Consider the following 18169-nt stretch of genomic DNA (forward strand, 5'->3'; position numbering starts at 1 on the left):
ACCAGTTGAGTGCAGTGGGGGATTCCTCATGAACCTCAGCCTCCAGGTCCAGCAATCCTTCCTTTCCGGGTAGTGGGGACACCACCACAATGGTGTTTTTGTTTTTTGGGGGACAAGGTTTTTTTTTTTTTGTTGCCCAGGCTGGAGTGCAGTGGCGCAATCTCGGCTCACTGCAAGCTCCAGCTCCCGGGTTCATGCCATTCTCCTGCCTCAGCCTCTCCGAGTAGCTGGGACTACAGGCGCCCGCCAGCACGCCCGGCTAATTTTTTTATATTTTTAGTAGAGACGGGGTTTCACCATGGTCTCGATCTCCTGACCTCATGATCCACCCGCCTCGGCCTCCCAAAGTGCTGGGATTACAAGTGTGAGCCACCGCGCCCGGCTGAGACAAGGGTTTTACCATGTTGTCCAGGCTTGTCTTGAACTCTTGAGCTCAGGCAATCCACCCATCTTGGCCTCCCAAAGTGCTGGGATTATAAGTGTGAGCCACCATGCCTGGCCTTCCAAGTAAGGTTTTATTGTCTATATACCTAGAACCTTCACCCCAAAGCTAGAAATGTACTTTGTTTCTTCTCTCTTTGTAGAAGTGAAGTCCTAAGGACCCCATTAGGCCCACAGTGGTAGAAAAGGGGCAGATTTTTCACCAAAATGGCACCATGTGGGAGTGGCTTGATAAATCACTGATAAGGCTGTTTGAATAGGGTATTAGGCCCAGGATTTGAAGTCTGATGGCCTGGCTTAAGTATAGCTGTGTGACTTTGGGCCAGTCACTTACTTGATTTCTCTGATGTTGTCTCTTTGTTTGTAAAATGAAGATGCTAAGGATACTATTCTCCCTCCCTCTTAGGTAGATTAGGAAAGTCATGTGAGAAAGCCCTGTTTTGTTCAATGTTATTGAATGCTAGTTCTTATTGCTATTATTATTGTTGTTATAGTTATTGTAGCTATTTTTAATAATTTCTGTGACTAGAGAAGCTTTATATTACCTTTGTCCTCAACTTGTTCTTTGCTTTTTCTCCTCTTTCCTCTTTTTTTTGAACTCTGGGGAATATGATAGGTGATATTTTTGGCACCTGAAAGACAATGACTCAATTGCTAAAAACAGCTGTGGTTTGCAAATTTGGACTGCCACTTAGAGAAGAATTCTCAGTTTTCTGAGCAGTGGGCGAATTATCTGGTTATATGAAAATCTACATGATGCATTTGAAAGCCAAACAGAGACATGTTTGAGCAATGTGTGGACAACTCACCCCTTTGGATGATCCACACACTCTTTCCCTTTCATTAGAATGATGGTGATCATGTGTACATTGGGAGATGAGTCAAAGGAAAGAGTTGATAATCTAAAAATACAGGGAAGAGTCAGATGGGAAAGTGAGAAAATTTAGGACACAGTGCAGATGGTATAGTCTGGATAGCTGGGCTGACTCCAAAACAATGACTTAAGAACCAAGAAGAACCACTTTGGCTGAAGTCATTTGGAGTCTGTGATTTGTGTCTTCATCTCCTAGAGGAATCAGAAGAGGAAATAACACTTTTTGATATTATTTTCAGTAATTCAATAAGCACAGAAAGGAGTTGGTGAAATCCCAGTCATAAAGGAAGTGTTTCCAAAAGTGCTGTCCATATTATTGCACTTTGAATACTAACTAAACTCAACAATTGGCTCCCCCAATATTTGAAACATTTCTTCCTTCCTCCCTTCCTTTTTCCTAAAATTATTTTTAATTGACATATAATAATTGTACATATTTATGGGGTACAGAATGATATTGCAATACATGTATACAATGTGTAATAATCAAACTATGATAACTTGGCTGGGCATGGTGGCTCACGCCTGTAATCCCAGCACTTTGGGAGGCTGAGGCAGGCAGATCACCTGAGGTCAGGAGTTTGAGACCGGCCTGGCCAACATGGCAAAATCCCGTCTCTACTAAAAGTACAAAAATCAGCCGGGCATGGTGGCAGGCACATGTAATCCCACCTACTCAGGAGGCTGAGGCAGGAGAATCACTTGAACCCAGAAGGTGGAGGTTGCAGTGAGCTGAGACCGCGCCGTTGCACTCCAGTCTGGGCAACAGAGCGAGACTCTGTCTCAAAAAAAAAAAAAAAAAATCAGAATAATTTACACATTTATCAGTTCAAACATTTATCATTTCTTTGTGTTGGGAACATTCAAAATCTTCTAGCCGTTAGAAAATGTACAATAAATTATGTTAATTATAATCACCCTACAGTGCTGTCATACACTAGAATGTATTTCTTTTATCTGGCTGTAATTTTGGATTTGTTAACCAGCCTCTTCTATCTCTACTCCCCACCCTTCCTAGCCTTAAGTAACCACTGTTTTACTCTCTACTTTTATGTGATCAAATTTCTTAGCTTCCACATATAAGCAAGAACATATGTGGTATTTATCTTTCTATGCCTCACTTATTTCACCTCACCCAATGTCCTCCAGGCTCATTCATGTTGCCTCAAATGACAAGATCCCATTCTTTTTTTATGGCTCAATAGTATTCCGCAAATATATATGCCACATTTTCTCTATCCATTCTTTTTTTTTTTTTCTTGAGATGGGGTCTTGTTCTTTTGCCCAGGCTGGAGTGCAGTAGTGCAGTTATAGCTCACTGCAGCCTTGAATTCCTGAGCTCAAGCGCTCCTCCTGCTTCAGCCTCCCAAGTAGCTGAAACTACAGGCCCACACTACCACACCTGGCTAATTTTTTAATTTTTTTGTAGAGACAGGGTCTTGCTGTGTTGACCAGGGTGGCCTCAAACTTCTGGTCTCAAGTGACTCTCCTGCCCCAGCCACCCAAAGTGCAGAGATTACATACCTAAGCCACCACACCTGGCTCCGTTCATCTGTTGATGGACACTTAGGTTGATTTCATAACTTGACTGTTGTGACTAGTACTGCAGTGAACATGAGAGTGCAGATATCTCTTTGGATACTTATTTTCTTGTGGATACGTACCCTGTACTGGGATTACTGGATCATACAGTAGTTATATTTCTAGCTTTTTGAGGAACTTCCATACTGTTTTCCATAATGGATGTCCTAAATTACATTCCCACCAACAGTGTATAAGAGTTCTCTTTTCTCCATATCTCACAGCATTTCTTACTATCTTCTTTACAGTAGTCATTCTAACTGCCTTCATTTCCTTCTTTCTTCCCTTCCTTCCTTCATTTATTGACTATTTGTAACATTCTTAGAATTTTCCACGTCCCTGAGAATAAAATGGTGAGCAAGACTGATGTGATGCTTGTCTTCATAGACCTTATGGTCCAGTGGGGAAAATTGATAATTAAGCAAGGAACAATAATAAGATGTTATGATTCCTATTACAGGACGCTATAGGAGTCCACAGTGGGAAGTACCTACCTTAGTTTGTGAGGGAAAGGAAATCAGGGAAGTCAGAGAAAGTGACATTGAGGCTAACACCTAAAAGTTAGACTCTCTCTAATTTATACAGTTTTTCTTAGGGTATGATCAGAGAACCACTGGTGGTAGACATGTATGGATAAAGGAATGGTTTGTATGGTTCGTCATATGCGCATGATTATTTATTTATTATCATTGCTTATGATTGTTTATATTTAATAAAGATCAACTCTTTTGAAATCGCAATAAATGCAGTGACATTATGCCACTTCTCCCAATATATTGTAGTTGCAGGACCATGGAAGTAAGGGAGAAGGACATGTAATTTCTTTGAAGTAATTAATAGATTTTAAGAGAAACTCTTGCTTTTAACCAGCTTTCCAGTTTACCTGCTTATTTGATCCTCTTAGTAAATAAGAAGAAAAGAGCAAAACAAACAAACAAAAACCCACTTATTCTTGAGGACTATAGAACAACTCGAGGCACAATTAAAGGAAACGTGAGGACAATGATAATATTAGTCTTCTCTAATGAAGAAAACTGGGAAATGAAAACACATTACTAGGGTAAGAACAGTAGTATCATCACAAAAGTCAGTGTTTGCTTGATTAATTCATTAATTCCCTCATTCATTCGGCAATATTGACTGCTTATTTCAATGCCCAGTGCCCATCACTTAGCAGGTGCTCAATACATGTTGGAGGGAAGGATGCACAAAGCGAGGGGCAGGTGAATGAGCAGAATAAAGCATCTGAAGTATAAAAGAAGTAATGTCTTATCTCATTCACATTTATATGTGCTGTCTCTGCTGTTCACACTGCAGAAGAAACTTACCTGCTGCTAACTTTGTGGTAGTGTCGAGTAGATGGAAATCAGTTTAGACAGCCCTATGAGCTATGCCTATGTATAGACATAGTAGGAAAGTATCTTCAGTGTATGTGTTTAGGAGTGATGGAAAAGTCTTTTTGTGGCCCCAAATAATATTTCAGTCTGTTTGTTTCAGACATTTCATTTGAGTGAACAATCTTTCATTCTACATTAGGATGATGGTGAAGAATGTAAGCAATCTGGGAAGAGGTAGACTACACTGGCTTAAATTCACACTAAGGCTTTAAAGGTAAATAGAAGATCCTTTCCCAAGAGCAGGTTTTGATGGAGGGGAAGAGAAACACAGGCCAAGGAAATACAGTTGGCCCTTGAATAACATGAGGGTTAGAGGCGCTGACTCCCTTGCATAGTCGAAAATTCATTTACAGCTTTTGACTCCCCCAAAACTTAACTGCTAATAGCCTGCTGTTGACCAGAAGCCTTACTGATAACATAACAGAAGACTCACTGATAACATAAGCCTAACTGATAAACATATTTTGTCTGTTACCTGTGTCATCTACTGTATTTTTATAATAAAGTAAGCTAGAAGAAAGAAAATGTTATTAAGAAAATCATGGGCTGGGAGTGGCAGCTCATACCTGTAATCCCAGCACGTTGGGAGTCCAAAGCAGGTGAATCATTTGAGCCAGGAGTTCGAGACCAACCTGGGTAACATGTCAAAACCCCGTATCTACACACACACACACACACACACACACACACACACACACACACACACAAACAAAAATTAGCTGGGCATGGTATCACATGCCTTTGATACTAGCTACTTGGGAGGCTGAGGTGGGAGGATTGCTTGAGCCCGGGGAGGTTGAGGCTGCAGTGAGCTGGGATCCTGCCACTGCACTCCAGCCTGGGCAACAAAACAAGACCCTGTTTCCAAAAATAAAAAGGTAATAAAAAGAAAGAAAATAAAATTATAAGAAAGAGAAAATATATTTACTGTTTATTAAGTGGAAGCAGATCATCATCAAAGAGGTCTTTGTCCTCTTTGTCTTCACATTGAGTAGGATGAGGAGGAGAAAGAGAAGGCATTGGTCTTGCTGTCTCAGGAATGGCAGAGGCAGAAGAGGTGGGGGAGGTGGAAGGGCAGAAACGAGAGGCACGTGAACCCAATGTAACTTTCACTGACATAAATTAATGTATAAGTGAACTCGCACAGTTCAAACCCATGTCATTTAAGGGTCACCTGTACTCAGAAGGCACAGGACCCCAAATACAAACTGTACCACATTAATACCTCGGGATAACATCAATGAGTGATTCTGAGTTTTATGGGGCCTGACATTTATACAATGGGGACCTTTATAAGGAAAATAAAACAAGGAAATCTGCGAATTTTGTAAATATTTGACCATATGAACACATTAGCAAGGCTCTTCTTAGGATATTGTTAGATGCCTGTGAAAGCAGGGAGCTGGAAATTTAAGCTCCATGAACTTCTCAGTAAATTAGCCTCTGTGACCCCACTTGGCTGTGCATCTGCAAATGGGAGAATATGACCTAAGGGAAACTTTGACTCTTTGCCTTCATATACAAGACATGAAAAATATTATAGTTGGGGAGTGACCCGAAAGATATGTTTACCACCAAAGAACACCAAAGTTTTAGTCATTGTCATTCCATGAACCTTAATTTCCTTGATTCTTAGATACAAATATTTCCTTGAATCTTAGAACAGATATTAGAGAATTCACCATTAATTTAATAACAACTGGGAAGGGAGAGGGTAAACAGCAGGCAAGTTTCATTTGATACTGATTTTGAATAATATCCTGATTTCAAAAGCATTGAATTGTGAAAAATGCATCATTAACTTACAGAAATATAATAATTGTATTCCTTTTGGGTTATAAATGCCATTTGTTGAGTGCACTATATATTATTAATCTATTAAATAAACCAGTGATTTGCTCAAGCCAACAGAGCTTTTTAAGTAGTAAAATTGGAGTTCAAACTGAGGCTCATCTGACTCCAGAACCTGCACTCTTATCCATTACACTATTCAGTATTGCCCACACTTATCAACTATTTATTTTATAACCCATGTAATATTTATATTCCTAACCACCCAGGATTAGGAAGGCTTTCAAAGGAGAATACTGAATGAATGTTCTTGGTGAAAGAACATCAATTTGACCCCACAGTCAATTAATAATCTAGGGTGGGTGTCCTGGGAGTGAGGGTTGAATGAACTGAATGGATGAATGAAGTAAGGGTTGAATGAATGAATGAAGTTGAGTATCATGATATTAGGCAAGTGATAGTGGAAGAGGACAAGACTTTTAGAGTGTTATTTGCATTGATCTACTGGATTCCATTCATATGTTTCATATGCACAGGCTCTTGATCAGTGTTTAGTAAGGTCCTGCTCTATGCAAGGCAATGACAATGTGAAGAAGGTATGTGCTACCCATGGACATTTGGAGGAATGGCCCTGGGAGCAAACTGCTGTTTGGGGCAAAAAGCTTCTTCAGGAGGAAGGGGCAACTTAGGATGACCATCCAGTGTTTCAGCATGTAAGTGGGAGGATTATAGGGTTTGTCCTAAGCAAGAGTAAAATTACCAGTGAGGCTGCTGGAACCTATAACTTGTAAGTAGGTAGGGGTTGGTTAGTCACAGAAAAGGACTGGGAAAGAGAGGAAGAGTAATTTATGTGCAAGTGGCTACTTTCCAATCTCTGTCTCACTAGCACTTATCCTTGAACATAGTCATTGCTTTGGGCTCTGTGAAACTTTTCTTTCCCATTTTCTTGCATATGATCATAATGTACTTGCCTCCCCAGTGACTTTATCTTTTTTGTGTATGTTCTTATTTTAATTTTATGTTTTGTTGCAATTACATTCAACTGCTTTTCTGTGGTTTGAGATAACAAGTGCAGAGAATGGAATTTTAAATCCTAAAAATGTCACAGAAACAGAAGCCGCAAATTAAAAATTGATCTGATACCGAAAGAAAATGGGCAAAGATGGCACTCCAGAACACAGAGATGATAAAAAGAAATTATACAGAAAAAGATTAATGAAACTGACAGGAAGTACATTAAACAGAAGAAATACATCAAGAGGAATGTGATGAGATATGGGAATGACTGAGCTCAGAATAGCCCAGCTTGTCTAACCTAAGAAGGACATGTTAAATATGGAGGCAGTTTAGCCAACCAGAAGTTGTGGGTCTCCTCAAACAGGAAATTGAATTAGAAAGTGAACAGAGCCCTAAACTGGACCTGTGAGGATTTGGTGTTTGCCCTTGTGATACTGAGATTATTAGTTATCTTCTCTGAAACTTAGCTTTCTCATCAGTAAAATATTCTCTCTCTCATTTATTTATAAGTATTTTATAAGCAAAGTAATTGTCAAGCATTCTATAGGGCATGCAAAAAGGAAAAAAAATAGAAAATTACAATTCAGTATAATAAGGTCAAGGTCAGAGGTAGGTCCAAATAACTTTGGAACCCAGAGGAGAAAAGAATTAACTTTCTGAAGTTTTGAGGAAAGTTTCACAGAGGAAATAACATTTGAAATAGGCTTGAAAAAAAAAAATCAAACAATGTGGATGAGAGGTGAGCAGGGGGAAAGGTAATCAGTAAAAATTATGGCTGGGCGTAGTGGCTCACGCCTGTAATCCCAGCACTTTGGGAGGCCAAGGCGGGTGGATCATGAAGTCAGAAGATCGAGACCATCTTAGCTAACATGGTGAAACACCATCTCTACTAAAAATACAAAAAATTAGCCAGGCATGGTGGCGGGCACCTGTAGTCCCAGCTACTCAGGAGGCTGAGGCAGGAGAATGGCGTGAACCTGGGAGGCGGAGCTTGCAGTGAGCCGAGATCGCGCCACTGCACTCCAACCTGGGCGACAGAGCAAGACTCCATCTCAAAAACAAAAACAAAAACAAAAAAAACTATCGCTTCGTGTAGTTGAAAAGTAGGCGTCCTTTCTTTGTATGAACCATAGGTCTTCCATAGGGGAGGAATGGGGGAAGAGGTAGCTAAGGGGTAGTTGTGAAAGTTTAAGATAACAAGTTAAATAAAGCAGTTAGCATCTTATCCTGTGGTTTGGTGGTTCTCAACTTTATTTTATCATGTCTAAAATACTCCCATGGACAAATAGATAAATAGACTATGGGTTGTATGCAATTACTAGCTCCTTAGCTTTTTTTCCCCAGTTAAGGAAACATTTCAGAATTTTGGCAAAATATTATTATGACAACTTTGAATCCACTCTTTTTATTTTGAAGTAAATTATTCCCAAATCACTGTTTTCAATAGTATATGAAACAAGTTGCTTGTAGCACATCTCCCAGCTGATCAAACAGACCTCTCTGAGCACAAATGATTGAGTACCGCTGCTGGCAGTAGGGAACCACTAAAGGTTCTTAAGCTGGAGAGGGATTTGTCAAGTTAACAAATAGCAGCAGTGTGAAGGATGGACTAGAAGAGGAAAAGATTAGAGGCAGTAAGACCAAGGAACAAATGACAAGATCCAGAACTCAGGGAGGGGCAGTGAGGAAGAAGAGGACAGAGTCAATATCCTCTGCTCTAATGTAGCAGGTAAGTGGAGAGTCAAAAACACAAAAGAAGGATGGAAAGAAACATGGGAAGGGCACGGAGCTCTCGCTTTGACCACTTGTAAATACAATAAGGAACAAAGACTGACAAGAGGCAAGGATGTCACTAAGAAGAGCTCTGTGTGTAGGTAAGGTTTAAGAAGCTTCCTGTAGCTATTCAGCTCTTTGTAACCAACTCTGTAGAGGACCAGTTTGGGTTACTTAAAGAGCTACTGTTCTTCCTGAAATTCTGGAGAAGGTTGATTTCCAACTAGATGAGATGCTAGAATTAATGGGCTCCAGCTTCATTTGGAGGGTGGGCCTCCTGCCAGGGCTGATTAGCCCAGCTGGCCTGTCCGCTATTCCTGTTTTATTGCTTCCTTTCTCATTAAGGAAGGTGTTGGGTTTGGATAACCATAAACAACATGTCTGCTGCTACAAGGCTACCATTTCTTACACAGCCAGTGGCTGAAGCCAGGCTCTCAAGAGTCTTTTTAAAGGACTTAGATCACAGTTTTAGAGGCAAGATATCAAGGAAACACAGGAAAAGGAAGCCCAAATTTGAAAATGTGCTACATAAATTGCTATTTTCTTATTTTTACTGGTTTTTTTTTCTTTTTTTTTTTTAATTCAAAGTGGTAGGGAAAATAAACTAAAAAATCCAGGCTGTTTTCTCTGTCTCCTCTCTCTTTCTGTCTCCCTATTCCTCCCTCAGCATGTCCACGTGAAACAGTACTAATAATCCCCAGCCCTGAAATATGAAGGAATGGAGCTAGAAGGGTTTTCCTTTATACAACTCTGCCTCTAGCAGGCCCAAGGATTCAGAGCAGCCACTGGCCCTTTACTGAGCAGTTTTCAGGGTACCCAAAAGCCCCCTTGACCACATGGACCCAAGGACTGAAGTCTATTTGGGAACAGAAGAACAGCTGAAAGGCAGCCAACCACTCAGCTCCCTTTACCTTCACTTAAGTAATTTCAGCATTTGTACTTCTTACTCCCCAGACAATGTATCCCTTAAAATAACCTTCATTGGCACATCATTTCTCACCGGGAACTGTACCCTTTTTCTTTCCAAAGTACTCCAAGTTTCTCTCTTCTAGCACAGGGAGAATCATGTTTACTACAAAAAACCACAGTGTTGAACTATAGCCCTCAGTTTCTTAGAGTTTTACTTTCCAAGGGAATTCTGCAGCTGGTTCCATCTGTTTCTCCTAATTTTTTTCTTTCCTCTTCTGCCCATGCTGATTTCCTTCCCGGACGCAACCAGCACCCAGCTTCAGTGTCTGTACCTCCACTACATGTCACCATCATGCTCTTCTCTGCTCATGGAAGATACAGAGTTCATAAGCCTCCCACCGTGCCCCAAACAGTAAATACTCAGAAAATATTTGTTGGTTTGTACTGACTACTCCTAGAACCTTTAACATTAATAATTTCTAGGAATATTTCCCCAAAAAACATTTCATATAACTGGTTTAGTTTCTGTATGAAAGTTGTTCCTCACTGTGTGTTTTTTGTTCATGTGGCTTGACTGGAATTACCCCTGGGCTGAGAATGGATAAATGAACCACTCTGAATGATAATTATGTTTGTGTGAGTTATCCATGTGCATTTTAAATTCTAAACTGGCCTTTCCTGCTGCTTAGCATGCATCTGGGCTGTTACCTATCACCACAAGTCCTATGTCTGAAGGAAAAACAACCAACTCTGATGTTATTCATTCAAACACAAGCTCATGTGCCTTGGACAAGGAGAGTGGTCTAGGTAACATTTTGGTTTACACCTCTAAGTGCTTACTATATGCCAGACACTACTTCAACTGCTTTACAAATACTATATAATTTAAATATCATAAAATCCTCTAAGGCAGATATGATTCTGATTTTACAGCTGAGGAAACTGAAACACAGACAGGTAATATAACTCACTCAAAGTCATGCAGTAAGTAAATAATAGAACCAGAATTCAAATGCAGGCAATCCGTCTCCAGAGTCCATGCCCCTAACTGCTCCTCAATTTTAGATTGTTTCCTTTCAAATCTCCCTGCAAGTCAGAAGAGAATTCTGATTAACTTTTTTATTTTTTATTTTTTAAGAGACTCTCATGCAGGCTGGAGTGCAGTGGTGTGAACATAACTCACTGCCTCCTGCCTCAGCCTCCTGAGTAGCTGGGACTACAGGCACAAGCCACCATGATTGGCTAATTTTTTGTTTTTCTTTTTTGAGACATGGAATTTAGCTATGTTGCCCAGGCTGGTCTCAAACTCCTGGCCTCAAGTGATCCTCCACCTCAGCCTCCCAAGTAGTAGGGCTACAGGCGTAACTTTTATTTACAGTCTATGTCCTTGAAGGGTCCTGTGGACACAGTATTTTATAAATCCAACCGTTTTCTGGAATCAAGTCCTCACTTAAAGGAGCTAGAGTTTGAACTCCTTTTGAAAAAATAATCATCTCAGCCGGGTGCGGTGGCTCACGCCTGTAATCCCAGCACTTTGAGAGGCTGAGGTGAGCAGATCACAAGGTCAGGAGATCGAGACCATCCTGGCTAACACGGTGAAACCCCATCTCTACTAAAAATACAAAAAATTAGCCAGGCATGGTGGTGGGCACCTGTAGTCCCAGCTACTAGAGAGGCTGAGGCAGGAGAATGGCGTGAACCCAGGAGGGGGAGCTTGCAAGTGAGCCGAGATCGCGCCACTGCAATCCAGGCTGGGCAACAGAGCGAGACTCCATCTTGAGAAAAAAAAAAGAAAAATAATATCTCATACAAATCACTCCTCTGAGTTGGGCATGCCACCATCCAACTAAGTACAGTAGGTTCTTGAATAATTTCATTTCATTTAACATCATTTTATTATAATATTGATGAAAAAAAATCAATTCCCAGCTGGGGCCACTGTCTGGGTTTTCTCTGGATACTCCTGCAACTATGTAGATTGCATTAGGTTTCTGGGGTGTCTAAATGGTCCCTGTCCAAGTGAGTATGGGTGTGGGTATGAGTGGCCCTGCAGTGGAATGATAACCTGTCCATGGCTGGTTCTCACCTTGCACTCTGAGCCTCCGAGATAGGCTCTGGCTACTCTCAACCCTGAACTGGTATAAGCAGGTTGGAAAATAAATGAATGAATGAATAAAAATTATTGTAAAATAAAAATTTGTAAAGTCTACAATAATTATACAAATGCACAATAAATGATGTGGCACTAAAGCACACAGCAAGTCTGTCATATTTGTGATTGTTTTTGAACTTCCTGGTGGTAGGAGGTGCTCCTTTTTGCTTTGCAAACAAATTCCTTGATTTAATCCCCACCCCCATGACTACCACCACTCACTGATTCACCAAAAATTGGGTAAATGATTTTCTTACTTGTTTTTATTCATCTTTTTTCTTTTTTTTTTTTTTGAGACGGAGTCTCGCTCTGTCGCCCAGGCTGGAGTGCAGTGGTGCGATCTCGGCTCACTGCAAGCTCCCCCTCCCAGGTTCACGCAGTTCTTCTGCCTCAGGCTCCCAAGTAGCTGGGACTACAGGCACCCGCCACCACACCTGGCTAATTTTGTTTTTGTATTTTTAGTAGAGACGGGGTTTCACCGTGTTAGCCAGGCTGGTCTCTATCTCTTGACCTTGAGATCCGCCCGCCTCGGCCTCCCAAAGTGCTGGGATTACAGGTGTGAACGACCACGCCTGGCCTATTCATGTTTTTTAAATGTGTATATAGATCACACTTATTTCAGTGATTAGTATTAAAAGTTTTGGGGTCTTTATTTAGAAATTCGGTGATGTTTTTGTGACCAGAAATATGTCATAGGAACTTAATTCTTATTAGTATCATTTAGCCTATAGCAAAATTCGTTATATTATACGTTCTTTTGCTTAAAGTTGCCGTTTCCAAGGACCTATTGATGACTTTAAGTGAAGACTTATTGTACTTACAGCAAACGTCCTCAAGTGATAAATGTGGAAATATATGATTGTTTCTTTTCTTAATATCAGAATATTATAACAAGCTTGATAACACATAAAATCCTTCTGGTATCCAAATCACCTTGTACGGTAATTGACCTTTAACACTTCTGAGGTTATTGGATTCCATACATAAATTACCCGCTAAGCAAAGCACAATTTTCCTTTTCCCTCTCAGATCAAGGAGAAAACTCCAGGCCTGATATCCTGAGATTCGGCAAATAAGCATGTTGCTCTTCTCTAGATCTTTCATGTTGTAATAGGTTTTTATTGTATATTTTTCCTGATCTCTAAGGTTGTTTTTGCAATCAGCATATTGCTTCCAATTCTTTGATCAGGTTTTAGTCGCCCTTTATCAAGTCACATGACTTCCTTAAGGAGTGGCAGTTTACTGTGAGCTTGTGCAAGGGCAGGTATGGAATTGTATTAACTTCTTTGTGTTACACGCAGTCTCCTGTGAAGCACTTACTCTGTGCCAGGCATTCTGATAGGAAGTAAATACAAAAGTGAATAAAAGTATTCCCTGCCTTCAAAGAGCTAATGGTTCAAGGTTTCTAGGAAATTTCCTGAATTTCTTACTTGGATCAAAAATGGTAGTTCAGAATCCTACCACCAAACCATAAGAATAATTGGCACTAGTTCCTCTGAATTCATGCATCACCATAGAAGGACCCACATAAATGTTTATCTGCTAGTTCTGTGCTCCTTTTCACTAACTCTGAGGATCTTCCTGTGATTGGCCTAGTATATGTGTCTTTGGCCTTTGACAAGGAAAGATCCTTAACACAATCCTATCAGATATTATTCCAGCTTACATGTGAGGAAATTGAAGCTCAAAGTGGTTATAAAATAATAAAACTTTAATTTGTATATCATTTTACAGTTTTTATCATTTTACAATTAAAATGATATACAAATAACTGTATCATGATACAGTTTCATTATATATATATGATCTCATAGCAGCTGCAGGGATCTTTACATAAGTCAGATCAGATCATTTCTTGGTTAAATCCCTCCAATAGCTTTCCATCACACTCAGAATAAAAATACTCCTTTCTTCTCTGACCTCATTTTTAAATATTTCACTCCCTTGCTTTCTACACTCCAGATAGTCTTCTTTTGGTTCTAAAAACAGCAGACCTATTTCCACCTGAGGTCCTTTTTCTGTGTTGTTCTTCTAGATCCATTAAGAGGCTGGCTCCTTCACTGAGTTCTCAGCTCAGATACCACCTTCCACATGAGCCTCCTCTGACCACTATCTAAAGTACTGACCTTACCCTCCTGTCAAATTGCTCTCTAGCGTGTTACTCTGTTTTGTTTTCTTCCATCACTTATTATCTAAATTTCTTTTATTTGTATACTTGTTTATTATTATTCTCCTTCCCTTGACTAAAATGTAAGACAACAAGAACAAAGACTTGTTATGCTTCATTGCTATAGACCCACCCCTAGAAGTCTACTTGGCATATAGTAGGTGCTGAATAAATATTTGTTGAATGAATCAGTTAATGCCTTTGATAATGCATTAATGTTTTTAGATGGGAAATCCTTAGCCCTTTCTGGCCTCATGTTTATATATTCTCCCTAGACAATTTCATTTACTCCTGTGGATTTTTCTACCTTTCTCAGTGTTTTCTTCCAGCCCAGATCTTTGTTTCTGAGATGACCAGCTCTGAGCTGTGTTTGACTTTTTTTTTTCATTTCCCATACTTGTTGTTTTAAATTTCAGAATCAAAGATACTCTAGACCTTTGGGTGGTAACCAAGGGAATCTACATTAGCATTATAAAATACTAACACATTTTAACATTTATATTTAAAAGGAACTTAGAGTTCATCTACTACAAATTCATGACTTTAAATGTGGATGAAGATATTGAAGTCCAAGATAATAACTGCTACAAGTGTCACAACTAGCATGTAGCATAACCCAGAATATCCAGGGTACATTCTTTTTTCCACATTATGTTTATTTGCCTACTTAGACCATACCTCTCCTTTTGTTAATGTGTTCTTTTACACGTATTTATTTACTGAGATATAATTCACATAGCATAAAATTCACCCTTTGCAAGTATGAAATTCAGTGGTTTTTAATATATTCATAGAATTTTGAAATCATCTCCACAATCTAATTTTAGAACATGTTCATCACCTCCAAAAGAAACCTCATACTGATTAACAATCACTCTCCTTTCCCCCTCCCATCTTAAACTTCCTCTTCTTCTTCAATCCTAGGAAACCATTAGTCTACTTATTGTCTCTATGAATTTGCCTATTCTGAACATTTCATATAAATAGAACCATATCATATGCGGCCTTCCGTGTCTGGCTTCTTCCACTTAGCTTAATGTTTTCAAGGTTCATTTATGTTAAAGTATTTACCTTTTGTTTTGTTTAACCAAAGCTCCTTTCTATAACTGCCTTTAAATCTATCTTTGAGCACAAAATTAAACATTAAATATCCTGCAAGCCAAAGACAAAAAAAGAAAAACACAAATATATTACTCTGCTTTGGTTACTCATAAAGGAAGTGCATAGTTTATCATGTACACAGATTTTTTTTTAGCACTATATTTTAAGGGAAATCATAGATGTAGTCCTTTAATCTGGCCATATGGATGTGTCTTTTGATTATTTAAGGCATTTTTCTTACTTTCTTATTCCTACAATTCCCTGCTTCCCTTGAGTTGGGCACGAACAGTATTGAAAGGGGTGAGAGGACTACCTGGTGGTATCCTCAAACGACTCTTCTTTTTTTGTGTATAAAAGTGAATTTTAGGCCGGGCGCGGTGGCTCACGCTTGTAATCCCAGCACTTTGGGAGGCCGAGGCGGGCGGATCACGAGGTCGGGAGATCGAGACCACAGTGAAACCCCGTCTCTACTAAAAAAAATACAAAAAATTAGCCGGGCGTGGTGGTGGGCGCCTGTAGTCCCAGCTACTCAGAGAGGCTGAGGCAGGAGAATGGCGTGAACCTGGGAGGCGGAGCTTGCAGTGAGCCAAGACTGCGCCACTGCACTCCAGCCTGGGTGACAGAGCGAGACTCCGTCTCAAAAAAAAAAAAAAAGTGAATTTTTACTTAATCTTTACCAACATGCTATTGACCACCACCGTTAATTCTCAGGATTTTTCTTCCATTTATGATCATAATACTCACTTTAATCTCAAATTTGTGTAATTTTCTTACAACTTTGTTTCTGAAAAGGGTCAGTAACTTTGCCAACCCAAAATACATTCCAAATAATGCAAATTCTCTAGCAAATGTGGGGAGAGAGGGCAGGGAGCTGTACCTCACTAGAAATGAAAAGAGGAATATGATTGATTGTTGATGTCTATGTACCCATGGGTTTGGCCACATATATTTTTTCTTTTTGAAGGCCCTCAGGTGCAGCGAATTAAGTTAACATACTACTCCTAAACTAACAGCAAACTATTATCATCAGTTCATGAAAGGTCTTGTTTTTGTTTTAATTTTTACCTCTCTCTTATACATGCTTTCCTTATGTGTTTGATGTACGTTCTTAAGAGGCATGTGTCATAGGGTGTTTAGTGTTATTGGGTGCGAATGAGCAATTTTGTAAGTAATATTGTGCCCTAAATCTCACTCGGTGTGTTTTCTTTTTTTTTGATTTACCACTAAACCTTTAAAGACTATTCATGATGTTGGATTTACATTGACTTTATTGTTTTAACTGCTGCATAATATTGTATAGTATATATCCACATTTTATTTTTCCATTCCTGTAGCAGTGGACATCTGCTACAGTGACATAGAAAGAATTCTCATTCTTACCTCTTTAGAGACCTGAGGAAGAATGTGTATGTCTAGGAGAGTAGCGGGTGGGGGGGGGGGCGCATAGGACCTAAATACACTATTTTCTTTATCCAGCCTCTTTAGTGCATAGCTGGCATCCTCCCAGTCCCACCTCCTACTCTAGCCATCATTGTAGAGATCAGGGCTGGGCCAGCATGCAGGCTGCAGCCAGCTAGGTGTCAGTGTACTAGGTAGTACCTCACTTCTTATTTCCTTCTCTGAGGCAGAGATGAGGAACACTCAGAGAATCTGCTTAGCACTCAGGACTGCATGTGAAATACGGATAGAGGAGCAAGGGGTTAATGGTCACAAGGCTACTCATGCTTTCCCTTGTATCCCCGTGGGGGTCAGTTCTGAGACACAGTCTGTAAGGCTCTTACCAAGATCCCTGTGAGACTGAGTAGTTGCCAGCATTGGTTGTCAGTTTGAAAATGCATCCTTGTCTTTGTTTTCCCTTCTTCCCTATTTCAGTCCCCCAGTTCCTCATTCCTGCTCCTTGGTATTATTTCTTGAGTGAACTGCAGATAAGCCTTTGACTCAGGTTCTGCTTTCAGGGGCTACCCAGTATACAATCTTACTCCTAAGTGATGATTGCAGTCCCGAGCATCTGCACCCTGATCTGAATAGTTTGGTCAGTCTTCACCTTGTGGGTCAGAGACTAGGCCATTTCAAATCTTCAGTGTGCCACCTTTTTTTTTCTTTTTTTTTTAATTAATTTTTTTTTTTTGCACACAAAACAATAAACATTTTCTAAAAATACATACAAACAAAAAGATGCATATCAAACATATTAGGAAGGTTGCACATGGGAAGACGGGGAATAGAAATGGGGGGTGGGAATTAAAGAAAATAAATGAGAGAGGGACTTTGTATGGATCAATGATAATAACTCAATCCTCTATTTGACAAAGAAGAAGGAGAAGGAAGAGGAAGAAAAAGACAGTGGGATAAAGGATCAGAAAGGGAGGAAAATAGAAAAAATTAGAGTATGACTCCAGGGTAGACCTGTTTTGTTGTCGCTGGGTTGGTTGGTTGGTTTGTCTGATGTATTTTTCATATGCTTCGCCATGTTGGCCAGGCTGGTCTCGAACTCCTAGCCTCAAGTGATCAACCTGCCTTGGCCTCCCAGAGTGCCGGGACTACAGGCGTGAGCCACCACGTCCAGCCCCCACATTGCGTCTGGCCTCCGTGGTAGACCTCCCAGACGGGGCGGCCGGGCAGAGGCGCTCCCCACATCCCAGACGGGGCGGCTGGGCAGAGGCGCTCCTCACTTCCCAGATGGGGCAGCCGGGCAGAGTCGCTCCTCACATCCCAGACGATGGGCGGCCGGGCAAAGGCGCTCCTCACTTCCCAGACGGGGTGGCTGGGCAGAGGCGCTCCTCACTTCCCAGGCGGGGCAGTTGGGCAGAGGCGCTCCTCACTTCCCAGACGAGGCGGCCGGGCAGAGGCACTCCTCACTTCTTCCCAGATGGGGTGGCCGGGCAGAGGCGCTCCTCACTTCTTCAGTGTGCCACCTTTCAACAAGAAGTTTTGCTTCTGCTTGGAAGGCATGCAGTTATTCCCTG

General features: G+C 40.5%; 1 protein-coding gene across 3 annotated transcripts in view; it reads left to right on the forward strand.

Annotated features, from left to right (window-relative positions):
* Positions 1-18169, forward strand: part of HPSE2 (heparanase 2 (inactive)) — a 786995-nt gene that overhangs the window by 605818 nt on the left and 163008 nt on the right. The gene's annotated exons all lie outside the window — the stretch shown is intronic.

This window comes from Hylobates moloch, unplaced genomic scaffold (genome assembly GCF_009828535.3).
Source record: "Hylobates moloch isolate HMO894 unplaced genomic scaffold, HMol_V3 SCAFFOLD_3, whole genome shotgun sequence".
NCBI lineage: Eukaryota > Metazoa > Chordata > Mammalia > Primates > Hylobatidae > Hylobates > Hylobates moloch.